This window comes from Nannospalax galili, unplaced genomic scaffold (assembly GCF_000622305.1).
Source record: "Nannospalax galili isolate Female #2095 unplaced genomic scaffold, S.galili_v1.0 scaffold516, whole genome shotgun sequence".
NCBI lineage: Eukaryota > Metazoa > Chordata > Mammalia > Rodentia > Spalacidae > Nannospalax > Nannospalax galili.
The window spans coordinates 119,292-126,166 of NW_008338260.1; positions in this window are offsets into that span (position 1 = coordinate 119,292).

Consider the following 6,875-nt stretch of genomic DNA (forward strand, 5'->3'; position numbering starts at 1 on the left):
AATTGCTTACATTTTTATAATAAAATGATCTACATGTAAGAGTGGAAAAAAAAAGATCTCCGTTTCATTTAAAAATATACTGTTTCTTACAGAAAGACTTATTGTTTTTGCTAATAACACTTAGATGTTGGCGCATGCGTCTCTAATCTGAATGTATCTGATTATTACTAGTCATGATCAGTTGCACTCAGATCCTTGACACCTGTGTATGAATATAAAGTCATTGGGTAGATTTCAATGGTAATGTTTATCACCTCTACTAATTAACATGACGTAAATTTTTATGCTTCCTCCTCAAATATAACTCATTTTTTAAATTTGTTGATTTTTTTTTGTGTGTGTATATCAGACAGGACATCCCAAACAATCTTATCTATATACCCACCTCCCAGATGGCACCCTCCCATAGCCTCCCCCCCCCACTAGAGCCCTTACTGTGAACCTAAAAATTTTATAGCCACTTTTGAAAGAGGTGTATCTTTGCTCTGGAAATTGTTATTGAGTGTGTTAAAGCTGTAATGAAATGCTTCTTCTAAAAACTAAAAATAAATTTAAAAAGTAGAGAGGAAGGTGGGCATGGTGGCACACGCCTTTAATCCCAGCACTTGGGAGGCAGAGGCAGGCGGATCTCTGTGAGTTCAAGGCCAGCCTGGTCTACATAGTGAGTTCCAAGCAAGCTGGGGCTACAGGGAGAGCCTATCTCAAAAATACCAAAAAATAAATATTAAAAAAAAAGGTAGAGTAAAAAAAGCAACAAGATAAACAAATGGAGCTGGGCCAGAGAACACCAAAAACTAGATGTCAATGTTGTGCTCCAGGGAAGAGTAGGATGTGATCCCAACACAGAGAAATGACAAATGGCTGATGTGATGGACAGACAATCACCCCAATCTGATCACTGCACACTGTGGACCTATTCTGAAATGTCACGCCACACCCCCAAATACATGTGATTACTATGTGTCAGTTAAAAATGAGAAGCTATATTTTAAGATTTATTTTTATTTTTAATTATATGTATGCCTGTGTGGGGGTGCACACAGAGGCCAGAAGAAGGTGTCAGATCCCCTGAAGCTGGAGTTAGAGGTGGTTGTGAGCCACCGACATGGGTGTTAGGACCCCAACTCAGATCTTCTTCAAGAACAAGAAGTGTTCCTAACCACTGAGCTGTCTCTCCAGTCCCTGAGACAGGTTCTTCCTACGTAGCCCTGGAAGGACGGGAACTTTCTATGTAGACCAGGCTGACCTCAGAGCCTCTGCCTCCTGAGTGCTAGGATTAAAGGTGTGTACTACCACACCCAGGGAGACTTTTTTAAAAATTAATTATACCAATTCTAGGATATACGACATAATCATAAAATACATTGTTTTCCTAATAGGAGGGGTATGTGCATGGCATTCACAGCACAGAACAAGTTCACAGCAAAAGGCTAAGTATACAAACACTGGCTCCAGGCATCCAGCAATTTGGTCTACTGCAAACCCTCTGGACATAGCCATGAGCTCCAGAGCCCTAACCCAGGGCCAGTTCTGTCACAAGGTGCAGTCCCCAAGGACCAGCCCTGTTGCCCCTCCTGGGTTCCCAATCACCTCACCTCTGAGGTAGGCACTGCTATACCAGCCTAAATAAACTCTGCCTACACCCTCAGGGGAAGCAGCGCCCATGTTGTGAGCTTATCTGCGAAGGGGCCTGAGAGGTAAGGAATTGAGGATAGCCTCGGCCTCCAGATCTGTCAAGCATACCAGTGAGGTTGGAGGAGTTTGGTCTCAAAAAGAGCTGGAGAAGCCAACCAGTGCCCTAACTGCAGACCCATGACACTTAGCAGAGACCCATGTGGGCAGCACTGAATCTCAACCCACAGAAACCAATAAATGGCTGTGTTAGGCCACTCCATCTGAAGTTGCACATCCCACAGCAACAGCTAGATGGGAATGAGTACTAAGGCCATTCAGAGCCCCCAGCACCCTTCCTCCGAACCCTGTAGATGCTTCAGTGTCAGAGCTGTCACCTTCACGAAAAAGGGCTAGAGCAGTCTTGGAAGATCCTGGACCTTCCACACAGGGTGGAGTGTGTCAGACAGATGGCAGGGATGTCTTTAAGCCCATCTTCTTGGACCTAGGTTACATAAGGCTTGCCCTACTTGAGAAATGGACCATGTCCTTAATTTCCAACTGACTCCAGGTCCAAGATAACCATTGGCAGGTCACCTGCACCCGAATCTCCCTCAGCCTCTCCAGATGCCATGGTGGCTCATCCTTTGTCAACTGAGGAAGCCCAGGCTCCTAGACATGTACCACTTGGGATATGTCTGTGAGTGTGCTTTGGATGAGATCAAAGCTTGAGTGGGAGGTCTGCATGAAGCACTACCCTCCCTGCTGAGTCACACTGCACAACCCCTTAAAGGCCATTTGAAAACAGGGATGATTTCAAAGCCCCCCCCCCTTCTGTTTGATGCTCTTTGTCTTATTTTAGTTCTTTGGCTGATATTTCCAACACTGTATTGAATAAGGGTGCTGAGAGTAGATACCACAGTCTTGTTCCTGATATCAGAGGAAATGATTTTCAGTTACTTTTCTATTTGGTTTGATATAGGCTGTGGTTTTTGTCATGTATGATGGTTGAGGTTCATTTTCTAGCCCTAATTTTTGAGGGTTTTCTCATGAAATGATGTTGAATTTTATCAAGTGCCTTTTCTGCATCTGTTGAGGTGACGATATGGTTTAGTCCTTCATTTTGTTGATGTGAAGTTATCACACTTACTCATTTGCATATGTTGAACCATCCTTGCATCCTTGGGTTAAAGCCCTCTTGATCATGATGTATGATTATTTTGTATGTGTTTTTATATTCAATTTGCTAGAATTCTGCTGAGAGTTTCTGCATCTGTATTCATTGGTGGAAGGAAGACTATTATAGCATCCCAAATGTAGAAAAGACATAATCCACTAAATTGATTTTGTCAAGGACTAGGTATGTGGAATATAGTAGTGGTAAAGTACTTACCTAGAATGTGCAAGTCCTAGACTCAATCCTTGGTATCACAAAAATGAAAAAGGATTTGTAACTAAGCATGGTGACACACAACTATAATCCCAAGACTTGGGAGATGGAGGCAGGAGGAGCAGAAGTTCAAGGTCATATTCAACTACACACCAAGTTCAAGGCTAGCCTGGACTACTTGAGACACTACTAAACAAAAAGCATGTAGACAAAAACAAAGTTTGGTGTAGTGCCCGGTCCACTGTGCACTTTTCTCATTTCATCTCAGGTCTATAAAACAAAACAGATGGGTAGACCTGCTCTAGATGACTTTTGACTCTGGAGGGTCCCACCCCAGCACCCTGGCTGCTATGGTGTGGAAGTGTCCCAAAAGGTCCATGTGTTGAACTCCTGGTCCCATCTGATGATGCTATTGGGAGGTGGTGAAATCTTTAGGAGGCAAAGCTAGGAAAGAAATGAGATAATTTGGGGAGTGCCCTTGAAGAAGATATTAGGGTACTGGTCTCCTGTTGGCTGGTTGTGGGTATGGGTCTCGCTGCTGGGTGGGTCTCTGGCTCTCTGCAGCTGCCGGGTGCTGGGAGCTACAGATCGGGCGGGTCTGCGACAGTGGGGAGTGCAGGTTCTGCACCAAGGCAGGCTGCCGGGCGCTGGCGGCTCTGCGGGTCGCTGCAAGCTGCCAGGTGGGCTGCGCCAATCTGCAGGGGGCTCAGGCTAGCTGCGGGGCGCTCCCCCTCGGCTCGTGGGTTGTTGGCCACCGAACCACGAGGGCGGGGGAGGTGCAGGAACAGCGAACGCAGAAGCTTCGCAAGTGAATGTTGATGGGGGACAGCTCCTCCAGGGAGACTGAAGCACAGGCTGGTCCCAGGTGCAGTAAGACACAGGATACAGCTCAGTCAGACTCAGTGATACAGCTTAGCTTTATTAGGGTGAAACTAGAAGAGTTATAGTGTGGAGGCAGTAGCAAAAGCCTCAGCTGATAGGTGCTCCTAGAATGCTTTATTTACATGAGGTGGTGGGCTTCTATGCTGTCAGACAGTGCCTGATTATCACATAGAAAAAACCCAGCAGTTTCTATGCCAGAGGTCATGTTTCCGATAAGGCATCTGTGACGGGCACTTCAAAGGTGAGCCAGGAGGAGAGCAGGAGGCACCCTGCTGAAAAAGGGGAGTTTCTCCATCAAATGCCAAGCCGGCTTGCGGCTATCCAGACATGGAGAGACTGCAACCCTAACAGCAGGGGTCCCCAACAGTCTCCTTCCTTTTTCTTCTTTTTACCCTCTCTCTCCCTACCCATATGTTTCCTAGCAACCATGATGTGAGGAGATTTGCTATACCCTCTGTTCCAATCATGATGTATTCAGCCACCACAGGCCCAAAGCAACAGGACCAAGTCACTGTGGGCCAAAACCATGACCCAAAAGAAAACCTTCCCCATTTTCTTTCTCATCATCCTCCTGCCTCAGCCCCCAGTGCTGCATTTATAGGCCTGTGAGACCATGCCCAGCTCTGACCTTTTCTCCTTTAAGTCATCTTAGGTCACAGCAACAGAGAGCTGACTGGCACTGGCTTAGCAGTCCCCATCCCACTGAAGCAGACCCAGTCCAGGAAGAAGAGATGGAAGAATTGGTGCCAAGAATCTGCTGCAGCCCCTTGGCACCTTCAACCCTCTGGAAACTGCACTAGAATAGGACCAGGAAAAAAATGAAGTCAAGAAGTCTACATGTGGCAGGCCAGCCTCCACCCTGAGTCTATTAGTATTCTCCAACTGTCACCCCAGTTCCTGAAAGGAACACCAGGACCTCTCCTCTTCACACTGGCCACCAGCTACCCCATCACACTCATCTAGCTCAGTACATTAGCCAATGGTCATCTGTTCTGGCCATAACTCTGTTCCTGACTACTTGGGCCATTTTCACCAGGTCCAGACAACCATTGGTAGTCGGGTGTACACTACTGGGCTAGGGAACGCTCAGAACAAGCACCCAACCTGTTCCTCTCATCAGATGAGTCTCCCCATGTACACCTCATGAGCAGAGTCTCCCCCAAGAAGCAGGTCCACATCTGGATCCGGGGTACAAGGGGCTGCTGTTCTACCAGCTTTGGGTAGGTGAGCATCCCAGACATAGACTGGGGAGACCAAGGGAAACAAGATATCTCTGAAGCTCTCAGTGATGTCTGGCTGGGCCCAGTCTTCTCAGAGACATACAGCCTCCATTCTGGGCATTGTGTTTGCCTTCCAGATCTCTAGCTGCTGCTCAGGGAGCAGAGAGTGTGAATACACAGCACAGGTGTCTGGCAATGATGTCTAGCCATTGCTGAGAGGCCTACCTGTATAGAGTAAATGCAAAGGGTCCTCTGAAGACTTGGTCCTTAGCTGGTGATTATAATCATTGAGAGGTGACAGATTTATGAGTCTATGACCTCACCAATGGATTAATCCCTTAAAGGATTCATGACATGGTGGCATTATGGGCAGGTGGTAAAAAGAAGGAGGTGGGATATTGCTGGGGGGAAGGTCATCAGTGGGCATGCCCCAGAAAGATACCTCGTCTCTTCTTCTCTCTTCTTTGTGAGGTGGACAACCTCTGCCACCCCGCTCTCATCACCATGATATTCTATATTGTCTCGAGGCAAAGCAATCCATCCAGCCATCCTTACACCAATGCCTCTGAAATAGTGAGCCAAAAGAAATCCTTGCTCCATTCCAATCCTCTCAGGTATTCGCCACATCAACAAAGAGTCTAACAGCAGTGGAGCAGATCACCCTGGGCCCCCCGCACTCTGGCTCACAGCAGTTTCTCTGTTCTTTAGTCGCTGCATCAGGCAGCTCAGGGCCTTCCCAGATCCTGGGCACCCACACTTAACCCTCATGTCAACTCAGCAAAGAGGCGCCTAGTGTGCCCCATACAGAAAAGCTAACACCATCACCAGCATAGATCATCCCAGAGCAGCAGCGCCAGCCTAGTGGAAGGAATAGCCTGTTCCTGATCCCAGGCTTGACCTTGGGGTTCTGGACCTCCCAAATCAGCACCAGTCATGATACCAATCTGGCTTGATCTTGCCATAATGGTCACTTCCTGAAGGACTACACCTGTCCTGCTCCTATCACACACAGAGACAAACATGAGACATACAGACACATAGATAAACACATAGATAAAAACAGACATAACTCAGACACACACAGATATGTAGACACATACTGAGAGACACATAGACCAACACACAAAAATATCAACATACACACAGACACACAGACATGTAGACATAAATACAGATATAGACATATACACAAAGATAGATACACATAGACATGGAGACAAGAACACACAAGCCTCACAGAGCAACAATATGCTTCCTGGATGGGACTATGGTGACCCTTCCAACTCCTGCCAAGATGGGCCATCTTGTAATCAGGTGGGTGGCAGAGCACCTGCCCATGCTCCTAACCTGGCTGCACCCAGCCCACACACACCTCCCAGCTACAGCTGAGGCAGCTACATCTGCTCTACAGGCATACTCTAGTGCCAAGCGGATGTTTAACTATACCAGCACCTCCCTTGGGAAGGCTCCTGCAGTGCCTGTGATTAAGACAGCAGCTTCCAGGGGTATGACATCCTCCTCTGCCAACAGTTCTGTGACCCAGCAGGCTCTGCAGAGAAGAAAGCCACCTGAGTTTGAGCAGCCTGGGACCCAGTTCCTGGGCATCACAGGCCCTGGCAGTTCTGGCAGGAGCCCTAACTTCTCTGGGCCTTTGTCCCAGAATCAAAATAAAACAATGGATTCCAGTGGGTGGGGCAGACCTGAACTTGGAATGAGGTGATCAGAGCCAAAGCCTTGGCAGACAAAGGTTGACTCATTCTCTGGGTGCCTGT